General features: G+C 40.0%; 3 long non-coding RNA genes across 6 annotated transcripts in view; 1 reads left to right on the plus strand and 2 right to left on the minus strand.

The window, feature by feature from the left end:
- Positions 1-2367: 2367 nt before the first annotated feature.
- LOC144634020 (uncharacterized) lies at positions 2368-5111 on the minus strand. Its single transcript, XR_013567142.1, has 4 exons — positions 3931-5111; positions 3730-3805; positions 3118-3184; positions 2368-2431 (listed from the first exon to the last, which is right to left on the minus strand). It is a non-coding gene; the product is annotated as an uncharacterized LOC144634020 (long non-coding RNA).
- A 5326-nt stretch (positions 5112-10437) lies between these two features.
- On the minus strand, positions 10438-21904 carry LOC144631482 (uncharacterized). Of its 2 annotated transcripts, none has more exons than XR_013566752.1 (4): positions 19469-21904; positions 19032-19197; positions 16634-17408; positions 10438-15497 (listed from the first exon to the last, which is right to left on the minus strand). It is a non-coding gene; the product is annotated as an uncharacterized LOC144631482 (long non-coding RNA). The 2 variants fall into 2 exon arrangements; XR_013566751.1 differs by having other exon boundaries at positions 16592-17408.
- LOC144631481 (uncharacterized) overlaps positions 16717-22189 on the plus strand; it is a 43509-nt gene continuing 38036 nt past the window's right edge. For all 3 annotated transcript variants that reach the window (XR_013566750.1, XR_013566749.1, XR_013566746.1), the window contains exon 1: positions 16717-16851. This is a non-coding gene — a long non-coding RNA (uncharacterized LOC144631481). The remainder of the gene's footprint in view (positions 16852-22189) is intronic.

A 22189-nucleotide genomic window follows, 5' to 3' on the forward strand; every position in this document is an offset into this window, starting at 1 on the left:
TGTCACTGGACTTTTCTTCTCCAGAAGGGTCATGTCTTCCTATTTTGTTGTCTTGTCGTTGGTGGACTGTTGATTCTGTTTCACGCAACGATCCCAGCTTTTAAACAAAACGCGGTATCTTGAACAATCCATGTTACACTTGGCTTCAACCAAGTACTTACAGTCACGCAATCTCATGTAATCTCTCGTCGTTGCTGTTGAAAGGAACATACGATTAGGCTAGGCAGAAAATCTGTCGCTGTGTTATTTCCGCGGTTGGTCGCCATCAGTGTACAATCGATACTTCAGCCAAAAGCTGTGGTGATATGTTCGTTAAATTTGCTGCGTACCGGGAAATTTCCCAGTCACTTACATTGTCCACGGTAATGACATCATGCGTAAAATAATCACACTTTGTCCCTTGTCTTCAACGCTGTTATTCAGCTTTTGTTTACCACAAAGCGAATTTAGCCTTTGAAGTTTAAAGAGAGTCAATTGCAGATTTAACTGTGTGGGTGAAAACGAAAGTGCATTTAATCAAGTCTGGTATTTAGTGCGTCATATGACTAAATGTGCCCGGACCTGTTTCGCTCACAGCGCCTACTTAATGAACCGTTCACTTCTTACTATTCTCTTTACAATCTGTTTGCTTCTTTTAATAGAAGACACGATTTCTGTCAGTAATGTCAATCACTTGAACAAGCAAGCAATTCATGGTTGCCAAGGCAATGACCCTTCCGTAAATAGCTCTGCCAGAGAGAGGTTTCAAAATTTAGTTATTTATAATGTCCCTTTAAACAATACGATCCATAGGAATTTATGGATCTGAGGGTACATTCGAGAACAATCCATGATTGTTAAAGCTCAATTTATCTGTATTTTCCTGATTGTACTGATGCCTATGTACTGTTGAATCTCTCGATTATCTCTCTTTTACCTTTCCTCAGAAAGTCGAAATGAAATTTGTCCCCCTTGTGTCTTTTCACTGTCGAGAAGACGGATTATGAGAATTAATAGAATTAACATATACAAGGGAAATAAATGTCTGTATATATCACCAAATGCTTGGAATTAACGTACCGAAGAGGTACGGTAGCAAGAATTAATAGCTTTGGAATAATGGAATGTTTTGGTAGAAGCGAATCTGTCATTGCACTAAGAAAAGGCAAACGACTGTCTAAACTGTTCAATTGGTGACTTAGGAATTTAAAATCCACTGCAAGACAAAGAAATTCGACTCGACTTTATAACAGTCTTGTTTAGTGAAGCGTTTATGGCCTCGAGCTTGAGTACCCTGCATCGCTTGTGCAAGGTTGCTTTATAGAGACAAACAATTGCATTCATGAAGCTGAAGTGAGGGGGGGGGGGGGGGGGGGGGGACTAAGCTTTTGGGAAGGAAACATCTAGGAAAAGTGATGAAAGAAGTAACGTATTTAGTCGATGACGGAGTCGCGAGAAAACAAAATAAAAATAAACTTTCTTTTCTGCAGTAAATCTGCTTTATTATTACAATATACATTTACTGAGCTATCAAATTGTGGAGAAGGTAACCGTACAGTTTTTAGTACAAAAGTTTCAGTAGTCTTTATCTTTATTATCCTGACAAGTGACTACTGTATTTTCCTAAAATATTATCTGTTCATTTTATTGGCCATTTGGGGTAGGTCGTATAGTGTGATCGTCCGGGTGAGAGTAGTTCTGAGAAGAACTGTTGGTGGTGACTGACGTTTCGACAACCTGAGCGGAAGTCATCTTCAGAGTCAAGTGAAAAGTTGTTGTCAGTCGATGATGTTATAAGTCTGGTCCGTTGAAGTTAATTGGTCAGTTCAGCCGTGATGTTACCTCGTGTAAAGTTTGTAGACAGTAATTGGTCCGTCTATTGTTCGGCAATAATAGATTTAAAATTATTGTTTAGCTTGATGTTTTCGTCAGACGTAAACTCTCGACGACGCAGCTCTTACGTTAACTACGTTTTAAACATGTTTTCATTAAAACAAAAACCTATTGTGGTTATTCCATGGTTTTGCCAAATTTTTGGAAAGCTTTAGAAATGTTCCCAAACGTCGTTCAGTGTCCTGAACAGTCAGAGCCATTGGGCGATTTCCGAAAAATGATCGGAAACGTTGTATTGATTTTTGAGTAATCTTCGGAAATTGTCGCAATATTCGGCAAATTGTCGAAAATTTCCGTTGACAGCCATCAAGTAACCAGCATTTTCAATTTTGGCTCGCGCTGTGGAAATGTCAAACTACAGCACACCACAGTTGCAAGAATATACAACGAATGCTACATACTAAATTCCACAGGAAACCAAACCATGGAATATCCAGTGTTTTGTTTATTAGCTCATAAGACCTCATAACCTACACTGAGCCACTAACGAAAGGTAGGCAATCAAGTTATGTTCCGCGGTTCTGATATCCAGCAAGTGTTGATCAGTATTTTCCTCCGGCTGAAATAAAGTAAAAAGGTGCATGTCACTGAATATTCTTTTAATTTTCTGCTTCGTTTCGGTTAATTTAAAATATTCAAATGGGTAAGCTAAAAGTATTCGGTTTGCTTCAAACACCTTATTCGATGTTTTGACAAATAATTCGCGCAGATAGTTTACGAGTTACGCAGTAAATTCCCAAATGGGCGAGGCAGTCCAGGAATATTAACGTGCGAAGAACGAGTAAAATGTCCGCGCGTATTATCTGTAAAACCATCGAGTCAGTCCAATAAGGAATTTATTATTCGACTGCTTTATTTTCCTTGTGTTTTAGGAATTTTTTCGGTCCAAAGTTCGGTTATTCTTCTTTGCCCGGTGTAACTCTCTTCCACGCGCGCGCACTCAATTTTTTGCTCTGTTCAAACCGTGATAGTAATCACTGTAGTAATGAATCAGAGTCATAGTGGAATAACAACTAAGGGCATTTTTTTTTTTCAACCAGGCATTCAAAAACCTTAAAAATTCTAAAGACTAAGAGTAACACTGGATTTAGTCTGGTGGCCGTAAGTACCGCAGAACATGCTTAGTTTTTCTTTCCTTTTTTCCTTGTTTTCATTTATAATTATTACAGACCTGCCTCCAAACGAAACGAAACGATTATCTCTTTTCGTTCTCGTGAAGGGTTGTCATGATTTTGCACGGCTTACTTGTTTATTAGCTTGATTACTTTGGCTTGTATCACTATCAGACCACGCGTACCAACTCCGGAATCCACTGCAAACAAGAATTGAATTGTTCAGTTCAATAACTATATCGTATCCACAATGTGCAGCATAAACGCAAAAGTGCTACAGTGGCATGCCTCTGCAACTTGTCCCTTCTTGTGTCAGCACCTCAATCAATCAATCAATCAATCTATCAATCAATCTATCTATCTATCAATCAGTCAAACAATCAATCTATCAATCAATCAATCAATTTATTAATGTCGTGGCGCGGGATGAGGTTGCCCTCTCTATCCGAGCCGGAGACTCGTGTAAAAAGCCCATCACAATAATTAAAATACATTATACAAACAATGGGAACTAGTAAAAAATAATAAAAATAATTAAAAATTTAAAAATAGCTTAATTACAATATCTTTTGAGTAAAAAATTAAAATGTAAAAATGCTTTAACTCACCCACACTAATTGTTACACCCAGGATTAAAATCTAGAAAAACGATTATTATGCTAAAAAGTCACAAATTATTATGCTTAAAGTCACAAAAATAATAATTATGCCTTTTAGTCACCTTAAAACTGATATATGCGCTTACTTAACGACAAGGCGGGGATTAAATCTCTCTCACTGCAAAATCGCACAGGATTTCCTTCCTCTGATTGCCAATTTTGCTATTGAGAAGAAGAAGAAAGAAAATTTAGTTGAGACTGCAAGCTACGTAGAACATATAGAAGGTCTCTGTATACCCATACCCTTGTTGTAACTACACGTGACTGTTTTTCGTAGTGCATAATACCTCGAACGCCGACATTTCAAGAGCGAAGTTTTCATGTTCCTCCTGCATGGTATGTGGTCTCAATTTTGAGTGTAGCTGATTATCCAATTTGCTTGCATCGACTGCTTGGATTCTGTTGATAAAAAAACATCAAGAAAGCTAACTAGATGCTTTGATTTAAAATTACTATATGACTTGTTTCAGGCTCTCAGATCACCGGTTTACCATCTTCATGGGTGGTCACAGATCGCAAAGATAATTGCTTTTAAATTTTTTCAAAAAATGCTTTTGTAAATACAGGATTTTATGCTTCCGAAAATCGGTATTTATAGCTGTGTATATAAGTAAAAAAAAATACATAAATGTTTTTGCATTATTAAGTTTGATTTCCTGTTTTTTTTTCCGGTGATTTACAGTGTGCGAGAGCAGTTTATAATTATCAGATTGTTCGAATGGGAGAAAACAAATGTGAGAGGAAAGAGAAAATCCTTCAGAGCGGGCGCAAAAGGGAGGTCCTTAATAATAATCGATCATAAAAGCGACAACCTCAGTTCATAACTATTATCAAGAGAGCAACCTTAAAGATCTCTTTCAGGAATTGTCCTGCTTGCAAGTGCACAATTCATTACGCACTTCCGAGTGACAAAATCTATTCAGGAATTCCCCGGTCAAAAAAATAAAGTGAAAGCACGTTATAAATCGTAATAAATTCCCACTGGGAGCCCCCACTCCCAAACGCCCCAGGTAGGGATAAGATATTGCTGGCTTGCAACCACGTGACAAAGCGGCCATGTTGGGGGTCAAAACAATAAAATAAATTTTCGCAACATTTGCATGATAAAAAAGGTAAATTCCCAGTGGAGGGAAACGCATTGTTCCTGTCCCCCAACATGGCCGCCGTGACGTCAGTTGCAAGCCAGCAATGGGAAGAGGCGAGCCCGGAGGCGGAAAGGAGCGGGAGCTAAAACGCAAAGGTAAGCCATCGCTGCGGGGAGGAGGGTGGGACGACGATCTGATGTCTGGCTTCCGTTTAAACGAAGAGAGGGCAAAACATGATAAAACAGGCCTATTTATACCGAACTAGCCAAAATTATGCACAGTAGACTCCCTAGAGAATATACAGAAGCAGGGAAGTAAACAAGAGATATCCCAAAGGAATTAGGGGCGTTTGTGCTTGAGGGCTCCCAGTGAGAATAGTTGCCATATTGGCCTTTCCGAGGTTGCGCAGGGAACTGGGGCGAGTTTCAAATTTTTAATAATCTATAATCTGCCACCTCCACACGAAAGGTCACGGTGAGATTGGTCATTGCCAGGCATAACTAATCGATGATCAATGACATCAATTGGTAATCAATGAGTAATCGATGGGTAATCAGTTGATTAGTCATTGATTATTGGCGATGATCAATGAGTAATCGATGAGTAATCGAAGCCCAAACATTTTGTGGCCTATCGATTACTCATCGATGACATCGATTACTCATTGATGTAATTGATTACCTATTGATGTAATTGATTACTCATCGATGACCCATCAATTACTCATCAACTATCATACTGCACACAAAAGACACATTCCTTGCTTTCTTGTACCATTTTTTGTGATTTTTTTCTCTATGTTAGTCATATTTTGCTTTATAACTGGCATTCTTGTTGTCGAAATTACGCCCTCACAAAAGGTCAAATAACCTTCCGGCATATCAAGACGTGAATTTGATATTTCAATATTTCACTTTACCCAACTTTTTATTTAATAACAAAACAATTGAACAGGAAAACCAACCACTGAGTCTGGAAATGAAACTAACAAGTACGAAGACAAGAATCGACTACGTGGTTATAGATTTGGGTCCGTGGATGTTTGTCAGCAAAGTAAAACTGCTTCGGCTTAGGGAGACAGCCGTCATAAGCACTTACATTACGCACCGGAACAGCTGCAAGCACTTTTACTTTCTGTACTTTTTTCACGTGTTACCATGATATTGTTAGATTGTTATAGCGTGTTATACTTTTACAAGTTCCGGTTTGCAACCACGAGACTATATCGATGAGTAATCAATGCAATCAATGACTAATCGATGCAATCGATGACTGATCGATGCAATCGATGACTAATCGATGGCCCAAAATTTTGTGGCCTATCGATTAGTCATCGATTACTCATTGATCATCGCCAATAATCAATGACTAATCAACTGATTACCCATCGATTACTCATTGATTACTCATTGATTTCATTGATGTCATTGATGTCATTGATTAGTTATGCCTGGTCATTGGACCAATTTTGATGGTTTTAGGATGAACAGAGGTGAAGTTGTGGGCCTTGAAACATGGTTAAAAATCCATACAAACGTCTCTTACTTTGAGACAGCGTCCCCCAAAACCATATAAACTCTTAAATTTTTTATGATTTTTGTGATACTCTTTAAAATGGGAAAAAATAGTGATTTTCATCTTAGTTTCTTTCACATAATGGGTCTTGGGCAGGATTTTACAGCTGTCACAAAACGGATAAAAATTTTAAGAGTTTATATGGTTTGGCTCACAATTAGAGACGTTTGTATGGATTTTGAACCATGTTTCAAGGTCCATAACTTCGTTTCTGTTCATCCTGAAAACATCAAACTTGGTCAAATAACCAATCTCACCGTAATCTTTCATGTGGTGGTATCAATTTATCGATTACTTAAAATTTGAAACTCGCCCCAGTTCCCTGCGCAACCTCGGAAGCTTAGAGATTTTAAATTCACCGAGGTAATAATTATTGAGTTCCACAGCAGAGTTAACTTCGATTTTCTTCGCCTTCCTAAGTCTTCCTGAGTAGTGTTAACAGCTTGTTGAGTTTTGTAAAGAGCGATTTTTGCTTTCTTGACGTGAAATGAAGTGAACTCTTTAATAAAGCACAAGTTAGAAGCAAACCTTTCTTCTGTTTTAATTTTTCAAAGCCCGCGATTTGTGTGCAACGGCTGCCGTGCAACCCTGTACGTTCATTCATCACTAGTGAAATTTTATCGTTCGCGTTGTTGATTGCAGGGACGAACGATGTTTTTTCACTAGTGAAATTCCATCGTTCGCGTTTCTAATTGGCTAAGCCCTGAATCAGTACGATTCTTACTCCCTATTTCTTTCTCTACTGCCTCTTCGACCTCGTCGACCTGAACGGTTCGAACCGTGTATTTGACGGGGTATTTGATGCCAAAGTACTCCAGCGTTCTGTCTAGCGACCCTTGAAACAAAGTCTAAGGCTTTAATTCGACGAAAGTTTTGCTTCACATAACGACCTAACGTGTCTTTAACTTCTCGTCTTCTTGCCAATCGTTGTTTCTGATGCGAGCAGTCGCCATCTTGAATAGGAGCAATATTTCACCCGAAAGGAATTCTGGTCTATGGCAGCGATAGGCCATGGACAATTTTGCTTTTAGTTTGATTTTCTTTTAATTCCGTTTGTAATTGTTTTTTTACAACGATTTTACAGCAAATTAATTTTGGTTTCGCTCAAGATTATTTTCATTTTTGAAATCATTTTGTTTTCATTTAGTTCCTAAAATAATCTACTTTTGATTGAAAATAATTTTGATAAAATCTTACTTTGATTAAAAAACAAAAACACATTTCAAAAACAAAACAAATAAAACCCAAAAAAGGAAAATAAAACATAGATTTACAATAAAATTGTCAAAACAATGGGTGTTTTGCTATGGCAGTCCTAGGCCACCATACTTAGGTATATTATCACTCTTCCTAGATGGTATTATTTTCCATTATAGCTGACTTTAAGAATTTTCTCAGATTGTTCCAAAACTCCACTGGTACCCACTTTATTCCTGGTCATTATCGGTGTAGCTGAAATAAAATGTCGAACGTGGGAGTGTTTAATCCATTACAAGCCACTTTAAAGCTAGCGTTGTTTCAAACGCTAGCTTCAAAACATTATCTGTCGAAAAAGAAAAAAATATCGGTACGCCCATTTTATTTGTTTCAATGTTATTTTTATAAGTGTTTTGTGAAATGTACGTTTATCTCGATCATAGTGAACACAAGGTAGTTAAATGTTGAGTCACTCGTGCATGCCAATGCCGCCAACTGTTGTCGTTCGCCGCCCAGACTTTGCGCGTTTCCCAAAAAGCGCAAAGACTGGGCGGAGACGACTCGAGTCAGTAGCAGTACATTCACACGGAACATGTCGCGTACAATATAAGATCGAGACACGCCTCTATAACGGGTCCTGGAAAATCTTGGGATTCCATACAATCTTCACCAGGGCAGATAAAAATCCACCAAGGTGTTTCTGGTCGCAAAAAAGGTTAAGGGACAAATTAAAAATAAAACCTTGGGCGTTGGGCGTGGGGAAAACTTTTGGAAGGTGTCTTAGATGCGCATGCGCCGATCAAGACGACCAAGATCAGGCGCGAACATGTTCCATTTATGACACCAGAGCTACTTGCTGCTATACGCAAAAGGAATAAACTGAGGCGGCGTTACTTCGCGACCCGCGATTCTGGTGATCTCGAGAATTATAAAGTCCAGCGCAACGCCACTTCCTCCTTACGACGTAAACTCATATCGAGTTATCTACGAACAAAAGCAAGCGATGCACAAGGAGATCCCAAACAATTCTGGCGTACAATCAAGCCCTTCATGCACAGTAGGCGCAACACCAGCAATGAAGCAATTCAACTTAAAGAAAACGGGTCTTTGGTTAGGGATAACAAAGAGGTTGCTGAGATCTTCAATCATTACTATTCCCTTGTTCAGAACGTGTCTGACGTCCCAACTACAACAGTGGAGGATTTTCGTGACCACCCCAGCATCAGAGCTATAATGGCTAACTGCCCTGTGACCGATCAGTTTCACTTCAGTCATGTTAACTCCGCTGAGCTGGAGACCATTCTTAAGTCTCTTAACGTAAACAAGGCCACCGGCCATGATTCTGTCCCTGCAAGAGCCCTGCGTGACTGTGCCTCTGCATTAGCGCAACCTTTAGCTACTCTTATTAACTCCATCATTGACAGTGCTTGCGTTCCTACGGAATGGAAATTAGCTGAAATTACGCCAATCTTCAAGAAAGACGACGAGTTTGATAAGTCCAAGTACAGGCCTGTGTCCATCCTAGTGCTACTCGATAAAGTATTTGAGAGATGTTTGAATAGACAGCTAGTTCAGCACTTCTCAGGTATCCTTTCAAAATTCCTTTCAGCTTACAGAAAGGGATACAGTTGTGAGTGCGTATTACTGCGACTTGTTGAAGACTGGAGACGGGCGCTGGACAAGAAGTGCGTGGTGGGGACTGTAGTAATGGATCTGAGTAAGGCATTCGATATTATCCCTCACGATCTACTATTAGCAAAGCTTGCAGCCTATGGAATTTCTCCTCACAGCTTAAACGTACTGAGGAGCTACTTACACGATCGCAGGCAGCGTGTCCGGATTGGAAATGTTACATCGGATGTGTCAGTAATATCAAGGGGAGTTCCACAGGGGTCCGTTTTAGGGCCCCTACTATTTAACATTTTTCTTAATGACTTTTTCTACTTCATCGAGGAGGCAGAACTATCGAATTACGCCGACGATAACCAGATCTACTACTCTGATGTTGACCCAGCTAAGGTCGAATACGTCCTTAACAAAGAACTTGCCGTAGCCTGTAAGTGGTTCAGAGATAACAAGATGACTCTCAACCCTGAGAAGTGCAAGGCGCTTGTTCTCTCTAGCAACAATCGTGCTCACATATCTTTATATGCAGACGGAGAAATTATTCCTCGTGTGTATGAGGTTGAGCTGTTAGGAGTCGTTATAGACGACGCGTTAAACTTTAGCACGCACGTTTCTAAAATTATTAAGAAAGCAGGAAAACAACTTGACGTTATTTGTAGATTACGAAATGTTTTGTCTTCCTCTTCCAAGCTATGCCTGTATAATTCCTTTGTGATGTCTTATTTTACTTATTGCTCTTCGATATGGCATAATTGTCTAAAATCAGACAGCGATAAACTAGAGAAACTTCACGAAAGAGCCCTACGTTACATCTATAAGGGCAGGTCTTCTAGCTCCGCTTCTCTGTGCAGCCGCATAGGCTACACATTAAGTGAACGTCGCATTCAAGATACACTTATTATAATATTCAAATGCCTTAACAACTTAGCACCTGTGTATCTTAAGGACCTCTTCTGTGTCAGGGACAATATCAAGAACTTGAGAGGCATTAATAAGATTGTCTTACCTAAGGTCAATACGACCAAGTATGGACTGAAGTCTGTAAGATACTGGGCGGCGAACGCCTGGAATCAACTGCCAGACCGAGTAAGAACAATTGCTACACTACAGGCCTTTCGTAATGCTGTGCGCAGCTAGATAGTCCCTTTTTAATTTTAATTTAATTTAATACTTATTTATTAATGAATTTTTCGTTCTGTATATATTTTTACATTTGTAATTTATTTTCTCGGCATATTAGCAAATGTTTTGCTAGGGGCCTAGCCAGCCCCCGTCAGCTCCGAGGGTAAATAAATTTTATTGATTGATTGATTGATTGGAACCTCCCCTCGTAATCGGCCAAAGTGATAATTCCCTTTCCCCCTCCCCTATCGCCCTGACACGTTTCGCAAACGATTACGTCTTAAAATTCGCATTGGTACGGACTTTTTTTCCGCAGGCAGCACACTCCAACAAGGAGGAATAAAATTAACCATAGAATTTTTTAGAATCTACCATGACCAGAGAGGACAAACAGAACTTACCAGGCTCCTAACTTTAAAAAAAAAAAAAAAAAAAGAACTTGCAATGCTGTTAAACAGCTGAAATTGAAAAACAGGTTTATTTTGGCCTAGTATTTCGGATTGACAAGCCAACCTTAATCAGGGACAAAGAGCGAAATGACAGTCTACTGGATAGCGACTTATCCGGTGGCCTGGATAGCATGATGTATCCTTTGAACAACTGGGCCCAGGTTGCGTTCAGCAGGTCTGTTACAGAGGGGTGTGTCAAATGTTTGTCCTTCAGATAATAAGCGCTTTTTCTCTTCCCCCCCCCCCTTCCGCTAAAAAAAGAAAAGCTTATAAGCGTCTATTGACGTTGACGAGGCCTCAGCTCATGACAAATCCAACAGCAGTAGCCTTAAGAATAAAATATGTTTACTTTTTGTACTTTTAATAGTATTAATGTGTCTGGAATGGTTTTTACTCTGTGACTGCGATATCAGTAGCTTCAGAAATTAAGGGCTTTGCAGTGAATCTCTATCTAAATAGTAATAAAATTAACTACGTCTTTCCATAACATACAACACACCCTTAACTTAATGCAATTTTAATATATACTTCACTTCATAGAAAACTTAGTTACTTAGCTGTAAATTGCTACTATATATTTTAAATTTAACTTAACTTACATTTACACCTTTTAGATGCGTTACTTAAATAGTTCGTATTTTTTTCAGTTTTTTACAACAAACGGGTTTTATATACAGTTCTTTGCTTTACTTGTTAGCTCAGTCTGAACCTATAATGAAAAAAAATAAATTTCATTAATATAGAACGCTATTCGTATGTCGATACAAAAACGGTGTTCAAAGTCAGCTTAAAGTTTTGAAAGTTTAAGGTGACTTTAAACCACTTCTGGTCATACCACCCACTGTACGGACCAGCTGACGCAACCTATAGGACAGGCGTAGTCAACTGATAAACCAATAGCAAACCAATAACCAATAAACCAATAATAATCAATGCCAAAATAATTATTGTTTTTTGTCAAAAAAAAATTTTTCTGTTAGTTCAATTGTTATCGATATCGATTATTTCCGATATCGTCAGGCCGGAACAAGCTGTTCGGTCTGTTAAGCGAGCCTCGATAATTGTCATAATTTATTTGGGGTGGTATGATTAATACTAATCGACCGAGTTAGATCAGGCCAGACGTGATCTGCATAGTTCTAGGTAGCCTGCGAGCAGGCTTACCTTGGGGCACGCGCAAATATACCTTGGGGCACGCGCGAGTGACGAGCGTAAGGCGGGGACAGGCGGCAATAAAGTGACCACTCGCGGCTGACGACGCTCGCTGTCGCAGCTACGCCGTTCACGTGTCGCGGCTTCGCCGCTCCCGTGTAGCTCTCGCGCGTGCCCCAAGGTGAGCCTGCTCGCAGGCTAGGTTCTAGGTTATTTTGTACATCATGACCTCGATACAAATGTTTCTTGTCCACGTATGTTTCGTAGAAAATAATAATAAAAAAAAACTGGCGCGCAACCCTGACCATAAGTTGATCAGATGGTGTCACATTACATTACACCGGCATAATTTGGCGCATCAGGCATAATGCTGCTTAATGGTCCTGTTTTGCAGTGAATAATGAAAACAGAAAATTAAGGACGGACCATTATTTTCTTGGAGGAGGGGGAGTTGAAGTTTATACACCTTTGCAAACATTTTTTTATTCGAAATTAAAACTCTTTTTTGTCTCGTGTTTGCAAACAATTTATATTGTCTTTCTAGGCCCTGCAACCATTTTTTTTTAAATATTTTTCATACCCCCCCCCCCCTCTCCAAAAAAATAATGGTCCATCCCTTAATAAATAAATAAAATTAACAAATAAATAAAATTGACGGTTCGGTGCACAAGACGTAGTATTTTCGTGACTTGGTTATTTTATGCACAAAATGTAAGATATCTTGTATCAATAATTTTACTATTCGATGCAACCGATATTTCTTATACAACACTAAAGGCTACCTTGGTTAAATGATTTTATGTTGTTGTTTAGTTTGCCGTTTACCCTTTTTACGAGGTCGAGGGGGAGTGGGGCAGCAATTTCTTTACAAGCACAAGCGAGTTTAAAAACAGTCTACATTTTCCCAGTTCTTTGGCACTCTGTTATATCGGGGTTCCACTGTAGCTGACTCGTCCCCAGTCGTCTCTTATGCGAAAATTGCAAGACGCTAAGGATGATGGGAAGGAGGAAAGGCGAGAGACTCCTTCGCTCCGCTTCTTCCTTCCCATGATTCCCTCCTAGACTCACGACGGATTCAAAAGACGACTGGGGACGAGTTAACGACTGTGGTGTTCTAATGTAAATCCTGCGATGAATTGGCTGAGCTACTCGTATTCTTAATAAGTGAAGACTCAGCTGTGTTCTATTGGAAATCCGCGAATCTGATTGGTCCTCCCATTGTTTTCTAGTTGTTAAATAGAAAACAATGGAGAAATCAAGGAACCTTGGGAAAACCAGATCCTTCGATTTCCAATAAAAAACATACAGTGTCTACTAAATAGAATACTCGTGAAAGTTTAGAGGCTAAGTAAGACAGTGGAAACACTCGCCTGTGGCTTGTGTTTCCCAAACTTCCACTCTTGTATCTCAATGTAAAACTCATAAGCAACACCGGAAAATGTCCTTAATTTGTATTTATACAAGAGGTGGCCTTTATCGGTCTAGTGTTGCACACTTGGAATATTTTATATGTATTGCGCGCACTGTGAAAAAAAGCCATTTATCGTAACTCTATATGTTTCGAACGTTTGTTTCATAAAAGAAAGAGGAAACTTTCATTCCTTGTCTCCATGGTTAGGAAAACATTCATGACCAGCTGAAGAAACGCACACCCACGTCTCCTGTTTCTCAGCTTTCCCCAAAACATCCACTCGTGTTACCATAAATTAAATGGAAACACGGGAAAAAAATATTTTTTGTTCTATTTCTAACACGACATCCATATTCAGTTAAAGGCCGAGAAAAATGACCCTCTTACAAACTTAGACAGCTCTCGACACCTTATAAATACTGGTATTCCCAGCCAGTACGGCAGAAAGCACTTCTTACTAAATGTATAAATTGTTTTACGTCTTCCGGTGATCTACAAGGGTCTACGAGGTCAGCTTTGACAGGTTTTCTCAAAGGTGCCATGCGCTGTTTATAAATTATGCAGTATAAGCAGTATATGCGTTTATCTGAGATATACTGTTGTTATAGGAATCACGAAAGGAATCCTTCAAAACTGCGTGGCGTGCTTGCACTGTAGAAAAATCGCCAGTGGTTGTCAAGGAATAAGGTAAAGACATTTGTTGCCTACTGAGAACAAATTGATGTTAGTTTTCCGATGTAGAATCAATAAGCATCGACCACTACTACAGGGCACCTTTTATAGTGAAAATACATATGTCGTTATGTCGTTCGGATTTGGTTTGAGTTCCAAACGGTTCACTGAATGAATCTCAATACTATTTTTGCCTTCTGATCAGTTCACGAGCGCGTGGCTCAGTTTATCCAAGTACTTGATGAGACGTATAAAGCATAAGTTTGTTATAAATTCATCATGCCCATGATAATCGTTTGTTACAATCAATAAGTCAAAATAGTAACAACTATATGTAAAATAAAGGGCCGGTTCCCATCTTTGGCATTCTATTGCAGCTACATCAATAATGCTGAGGTTAAAATTTTAGTACAACTTTGTTAAGGTTTTACCAATAAACAAATTGAAGTCAACTTGATACGTTTCCGTAGCAACGACCAAAGATCTCAAAGATACCTAATTTTTGCCCGTTTAAAGCTAAAATCTTAAAAACTTGACGGTGACAGTTTTTGTTTTTCATATATGTTTGTCTAACGGCAAAACAAACAATCTGAAAATTTAAAAAAATATGTAGGTCAGGGCTCAAAGCCACTTTAAATTAATGAAAAAATAGCGTAGCTCTAAATCCTACCTACAGATTTTTTAAAAAATTGCAAAAACGTTCCTTTTGTTGGTTAGATAAAAATATATCAAAAACAAAAAACTTCCACCGAGTAGTTTTTGAGTTATTAGACTCAAAGGTTCAAACTAGGGTATATTTGGCCTCATATGATATGATGTTGTCGTGGCAACGAATTTTGACTACCTTTACAAGCCACCTTCACAGGCTCACAGGCTGTGTGTGTCAAAAATAACTTTTTCACGATTCATTAAACCAAAATCAACTTTTGGTCGCTGTGCACAAGGTCTCTTAACCATGCAGGCAAGGCTGTCTAGAAGCTGAGTGGTGCATGATCTGTCATACACTGAACATATCCGGCATAGTCGTGCGATCCGAACGACCGACAAAACGAATTGTCCCACACTTAGGCTGTCCTTTCATCGATGTTTATCGTTTTATGGATGCTCATGAGTTGACAAGAGCACTCTTGGAGCTAGAGTTGCTCTTGGCTACAGCTACAATAACTTATAGCCTGAAACTGAATGTCAGTCATTTCCCGCCCCTCATCCTTAGCTCTTGGGATTAGGCTGACAACTGGCATGCCAAGCTGGAACAACGGCTTTTTTCGTGTTCTCCCGACTCTCCAATGTGCATCCATATTAAACTCGATAAACGCACGTATTACAAGCACTTGCGTAGTCGCTGCCGTTGATGCAGTTTTTGTTTGCATTCTATTAGCAGTACAAAACAAAGAACACCAAACGGGTTCGAACCCTGGTCGATCGGTTCCACTATCAGATTGTGAGGCGATCGCCCAACACCGATTTGTTAGGGGCGCGTTGAATAACGTCATTAGTTAAGCAGGCACAACTGACGGGAACGAAAACGTAGCTCTACCCTAATCTTGGTAGATTTTTGCCGTCCTCTGCAAGACAAAAACGCAAAAAGAACGTCAACTACAATTGTCAATATTTCAAGTTTCTATTTAAAATTAAGCAGTCTTATTTTCAGTTTTGGGATAGTTTTACAGAGATCGACAACAAAAAACAAACTGAACTCAGCATCATCGGTAAAATATAAATTCATTTTATAATCGACGTTGTCCTCGGCCTCGCCATCCTGTTTACTGAAACTCCCTATTCTCTTGTGCGATCCACACCAACGCCAGTTAAGATACATATCACCGTAAACTTAACGTGAAACCTGTTCCTGCCTGAGGTCGAACTTTTTGACCAGCTTTATTATAAACTTCGCACGCATGGCCTCCAACAAACGATTTCCTGACGAAACATCTTCACTTATGTGTAAGGTTATTATTGTATTATTAAAATAAACCGTATTTAGTCGGTTATAGTAATTGGACTGAGTGGAGTATAATTCAGGGCCGATTTGAAATTACGAGCACGATTACTTTCCGAATTGTACGACACGAGGTCCAACTGTACTAATGTACTATAACAAATTTCGAGGGGAGCAAGTCTGTGAGAACCTATTTTGTAATAAAAAGTCAAAGGTATATTCAATCAATTTTACAAGCAGTAGAAAAACAAAAAAAGAACCTAGCTAGCTAAGTGCATATGACTGGCGCGAATGACATAGGTGTGTATCAATTTGATGTAATTGGACACCCACGTGGTCGCGTGTCAATAACGCGACAAATAGGCGCGCGCAGAACCAATCAAATTCGAGACATTTATTACAGATACGACTAAAACAAAGACAATGCATTAGAAGTTAAAGTAAAATCTTGTTGTATTGTAAAGTTATTGTAAAGCTATTACTTAAAACGCCCGCCCTTCAGCCCAATTTGCGAGGAGCTATTTAGCTGGCGTTTTCAAGTAGACGAACTCAGGCAAGCACTGGAACGAACTGCACTTCCCCTAGCAAAGATTGCGTATATATACTGCTTGAGGACTTTAACTGAGTGATTGTATCGTTACTACTGACGACAAGCACTAAAGAACAGTTTGCAACGACTCTGCACTGGGCTATTTGAAAGTCCGCCTTGCATGTATAAACCTTGTCAGGTTAAACAGGTTTCCCTCCTTTGTTCCTGTTGACCTTTGGATTATGACGTCCTTCTCCTTCCCATTGGTTGGTCTATATCAGCTGCTTGTGCCTCACTCACGCATGAACAGACGTCCTTTAAACATCCCGTGCTTCCTCATGTCGGTTTCAGTTTGGAGCTTATCACGCTATTTATGTTTGGTCCATCCTTTACGACTTACAGGCCTATGAAAGGATTATTTTAAACAGACATCAGAATTTGAACATAAAGGGTATGTTAGTTTCTTTTCTCTTTAATCTCACCAATATCGTACTCTTCAGAAGCTATATGGAACTTAGAAGGCCAACCTACTCATTTCAATGTTCCTTGTGTTTATATTTGTCCATTGCCGTCTTATGATTCGACTGTTGCTTTGCATGCTTATTTCACTATGTACACTTTTAACATGTACACATGTATATGTTATTTTAAAACAAGAAACTCGCTACTCACCACATTTCGCGATATACAGCTTTGTAAGTTATATGTTTCTTCTTCTAGTATGGAACGCTGATAGAAGCTGTGACTCAAAATTAAAGCAAAAGCATATACACAAACACGATAGCCTTCATTAAGATGCACAATCTGTTTTGTAGCACTAGAAACGCAAATGTACGACAGTGATATAACAACGATTTATAGCTAAATTTATCCCCACTTACCAGCTTCTACGACCCAAAATAACCGCAATCTTGATGTTCATGTCTACATGTCGAGAAGTCTGCACCACTGGGCTCAGAGAGGCCGTGCAACTGAATTTTGTCGCGTGTGTCGGTTGCAAATTGGTGCCTGTTGGTGAAATAGAAGCTTGAAGTTACTTGTTCCCTTCTTGACTCCAAAATCACTGCTTCTCTCGACCTAACACAACGTTTATTTTGGTTATGTAATTACACTGAAAATTCTTGCCCATTTCTCAGAATCGCGTGTGGTATCCAACATTTCCTAGTCAGTGTGCTTGTGAACATTCAACGCCTTAACGAGCCTTTAAGTCATTTAAGTGAACGTTGTTTGCGCGGTTATATTTGTTCAGAGGCACAAAGAAGCGTTTTGTCTTCATTATATAAAGTTGGCAGAGAGGGATTGCTGAGTTATTGTTCTGCACGTTGTCTTACTTTTTCTACTCCTCGAGGCTTAAGAACAATAGACCTTCTCTTCTTTTATTATTGGGTCCTCTAGTGTAGTTAAGAAATAGACGCCTTGCCATTTACAATCGAAACTACAATCATTTACTAAAATGTTTTCAATTGTGGCAGTATTCGTAGTTGTTAACAGAATATCTGTTCGAGACTGACGTGACAATGCACAGCCATGCACTATTACAGGCATACGTTGCTGTTGCATTTTAGAGTTCCCTTAGTGTTAGGTACCAATGACTGAAATTTCGATCTTAAAATACATGAAGCTCATCTAGTGGCTTCTAGATCGCTGCAACTCAGGTTGTGTATATTGCAATGTGATCTAGGGGTCAAGCTTAGGTATTTGCCGATATGAGGCGAGCGCCAACTGATAGCAAAGCGAAAGGTTTCTCTTACCGGTGAAAATTGAGAAGGTATTACGATTAACGTGTATTTGTACTTAAAGAAAACCGAGAAGTAAATCTTTCTTGGCTTAGGTTGTAGATGCGCGCAGCTTCGCTAGCAATAATTAAACATAAAGTGAGAGATCGAGAATTTGCATTGAAGATAAATAGATAAGCGACGAGAAGAAGGGATGTTGGTTTGAATTTAGTTGCTAGGGACATTCAAAAAGCGTTTGCATCAAAATGAAGTTGCAGACTCTTTTGTTAATTAAATCACTTAATGTGCTATTCAAGTTCACGATTTAGTGCCTGCGCGGTCTTAAATTTTTATATTCATTACAGTGGCTTATTTTCAACTTTGTAAACAAAGCATAAATTGTGCTTCCACAAGACTGACCTCAAACAATGCATTGCATGTCCGGAGTTGTAATATTTAAAAGGCCGTAACATAATAACATGCATGAATACATGCGTACAGGTTCTGGCCAAACCGCGGAGAGGTGTAGTGTGTGACCATTGCGTTCAGATGGTTTATCAATAACAGTTTAGCGTCCATTGACTTTTTTAAACTTTCAAAACTAGCGCTGTGCCAAATTACTCTCCCTATTGGCCAGTTTAAGACATTATTAAGTTGACCTCATTTCCCGTTTAACTCTTGGTAGCCAATCACAACACTGATTTAAAGAGCGGGAAAACCCCTGTACGGACATGCCCAAGCTTGCCCTAACCCGTCTGTTTTCAGCATAATATAATGAAACGTTATTTTGGATCAACAGAATCTTACCAAAGCGCCGTCAAACTTAAATTGAGGTACATAAATTGTGCAATATTAAAGCATTTTATAGCGCACTAGCTACTTGCCGGCATAAAGGAAATATCCATGACTTTCTCACCTCAGTTTGCAAACCTGTTCCATCTAGTCTAGAGGAATGCGCGCATAACAGTCGACAATATATAGACGAGGTAGCAACAGCATCGTTGAAGGACCTTCTTCAATACGAGTTGAAGACTGTGGACCAGTTACTGCACGCAAAATCTTCTCGGTAATCTTGTCAATCCCTGCAAATACCGGAGCAAGAAGATAAACGAAGAAAACACTGATCATGATATAATACTGCTTATTTTTACAGGGGTAACTAACATAGTGTGCGGAGTTTCTCTCGATATTTCGGAGGGGCACATAAAGCTCGGTATTCCTAAGTAAGGATGGGAGGGTAAAAAAATTGATGAATGCATTCTCGCTTTCTGGCAGTAGTCGAACACAAGATTAATTATTAAGATAAACGCAAAGCAAAGTCAAGTAGAATTGTAACGCACAAAACCTTCGTACCTGAACTTGAATCTTGTTAGATCTGCGGTAAACAGCGGTTAGAAATCTTGTAGTAGAAACACCGATATCTCACCATATTTTTACGCTATATCTAGGTACGTCATGGCTTGTTCGGCCTGCAACGTTGAAATTTTTTTTCAAAAGCGTTCACTTTGCAGAGAGAGCGGCGGAAATAGAGCTTTGCTACAGTGACGATACACGTCAGGTATTAGTAGTTTGTGCAATCTCGTCCCCAGAGCCCCCTTTTGTTTTGGTTGGCCGGTTCCAATTTGAAAGTACGCGATTCACGTAATTCTAGGTTCTTTCCTCTCAAACCTGATTGGCTGTGAATCAATCTCGTCCCCAGGCCTTCTGGCCTTCTAGTTGTTGCGTGATGCCCTCCAATATTGCTGGTGTGCGCCAGGGATCGGGACCTCTGAGCTCGTCTGAAAGCCCCCCAAAACACGGCCAAATCTGATTGGCTGTTAAAAAGTTGTAAAACTTCATCCACGATCTCCGGCGCACGCGCAAAATCGCACCGGAACCAGGATTTCCGAATTCCGGTTTTGGATTCGTCCAGAGCCGTTTAGTTTCCCCGACTGCAGGCTCTGTAAACGAGATTGGCTGAGAATTGAAAATGAGCACTGCACACTGCTATAAAACCAGAGTCCTCGTTGTTGGCACCAGAGTTACGAAGCGACATAGTTGGTAGATGCGATTACTTACTTTTAGTGACTTAATAGCTTACTAGGAATCATGGACATGGGTCCTCACTTATCCAATCCTGCCTGAGAAATCTTGGAAACAAACTAAGTTGAAAATTTATAGTTTGTGACACTCTGCAGATCACGGATTGTTTATCAAAACCACTACATTGGAACCTCCCTGTGCGCTCACTTATCTTCCGCTCGTTTGGGCCTTGTTCGTAGCTAGACTAGCGACCACTTTTCCAAACACAACCAAAATTTTGCTAATAAAATCGCTCAAGAATTGCTATGGTCGGAACTCGTAAGTGACCACCTCTCGTAGGCAACCGTAACCAAATTTTAGAGATACGATGGCTTGAACTTTTTATATTACACACATATACACAGTTGTGTTTGTAACTTGAGTAATTGTGAAGAAGCTTGAAAGAATATTTAGGGCACCAGCGGGATTTGACATGTTTGAATCTATGACCAAACTAGTTCACAGCGCCCTTTCGTTTACCTCAAGTTACCCGAGTGCCATACCAGCCGGCTTTCATAACCAGTCTCCCTCTACTAACTCTGGCCATACCAACTGATACTGAACCAATATAAGTTATAAAGCTGTACATCGCCCCCGGAACTTATTGTGAATCCATATGTTCCTTCCCGTGCGAGGAGTAGAATGAAAAATAGTGGATATGAATGAAATCAATATATATGTTAGATCGATCTAACATGAAGTGAATGAATGGTTCGAAATGGTCGCAATGTGTGGCTTTATAACACATACTGACATAGTTACTAGAATCTCTGAGAATCTTAAGGTATATCGCAGTCGGACTTTTACTTCTCGCCGTCTACATTTCAACGCAGAGACTGCAGAGGTGGCTAAAAATATTTGAATAACCGTGGAATGACCGTTTTCTTAGGTTGTAGTAAAGGCCAAGCAAAAACAAAAGACGCGTAGTTTCCGCGCGCAACAGCAGTAATTCGAAGCATAGTTAGTAGAGTATAGATTGAGAATAAACGTTATTGAAAGTGCCAAAATAAGTTCATTACAAACCAAACGTTTCGAGCTTAGCCCTTCCCTTGGTTCTCACATACCACCCTCCGAATAACAGAGTGAAGCGAATCCTGCTAGACAACTTCAAGGTAGTCACTGGCGACCCTGCGACTACTCACATTTCATTCAGCCGCCAATGGTCGCGTTTCGCCCGGATACCTTTCTACCCTTTCTACCCTTGTGGAAACCCCCGCTGTCGCACTTGTGCCCACATCTCTAGTAACACCAACATTCAGGGCCCAAAAGATTCAATTAACATCCGGGAGTCGTTCACTTGTTCGTCCTCAGGACTTATTTACTGCATCTCCTGCCGTCGCTGCCCTGCCATGTACATCCTGACTCTTCCCCAGTCGTCTCTTATTCGAAAATTGCAACATGCGAAGGATGATTCCCTCCGTGTTCAGCGTCCTGGACTCCAGACGGACTCAAAGGACGACTGGGGATGAGTCAGATTTACATCGGTGAAACTGAGTGCACTCTTAGCGAACGTTTTGGCGAACATCAACGAAGCATCACCACGAGTGCGCCTGGCCCTCCCCGTCGGAAAGCATTTCAGCTCAAACGGACACAGCTCAGCCGACGCACAGGTCCGCGGCGTCAAGCTCTGCGGCGGTAATAAGCAAAGAAAGAGGCAGGAGATGCGTTTAATTTTCCAACTTGGGACCTGCCAACCGCGCGGCCTCAACTTAGATTTCCGTTTTTATTGAGGTTCTCGCGCGCGCGCGTGCTAGAGATCAACTTTACAGGTCCGCGGACGGTCGTTTTATTAACGATCACATTACCACTGATGTAGGGCTAAGCCCGAAACGTTTGGTTTGTAATGAACTTATTTTGGCACTTTCAATAACGTTTATTCTCAATCTTTACAATTACAAGTGCCACGCAGGGAACGAAGATTTATTCTTTAAAATTAGTAGAGTACAGTACGGTATGCTCGAAGCCGCGACTGGACTGGTGGAGAGGGGGGTAGGGAGAGGTGGGGTCCATTTG

Source organism: Oculina patagonica, chromosome 12 (assembly GCF_052425735.1).
Source record: "Oculina patagonica isolate OP01 chromosome 12, crgOcupat, whole genome shotgun sequence".
NCBI classification, from domain to species: Eukaryota; Metazoa; Cnidaria; class Anthozoa; order Scleractinia; family Oculinidae; genus Oculina; species Oculina patagonica.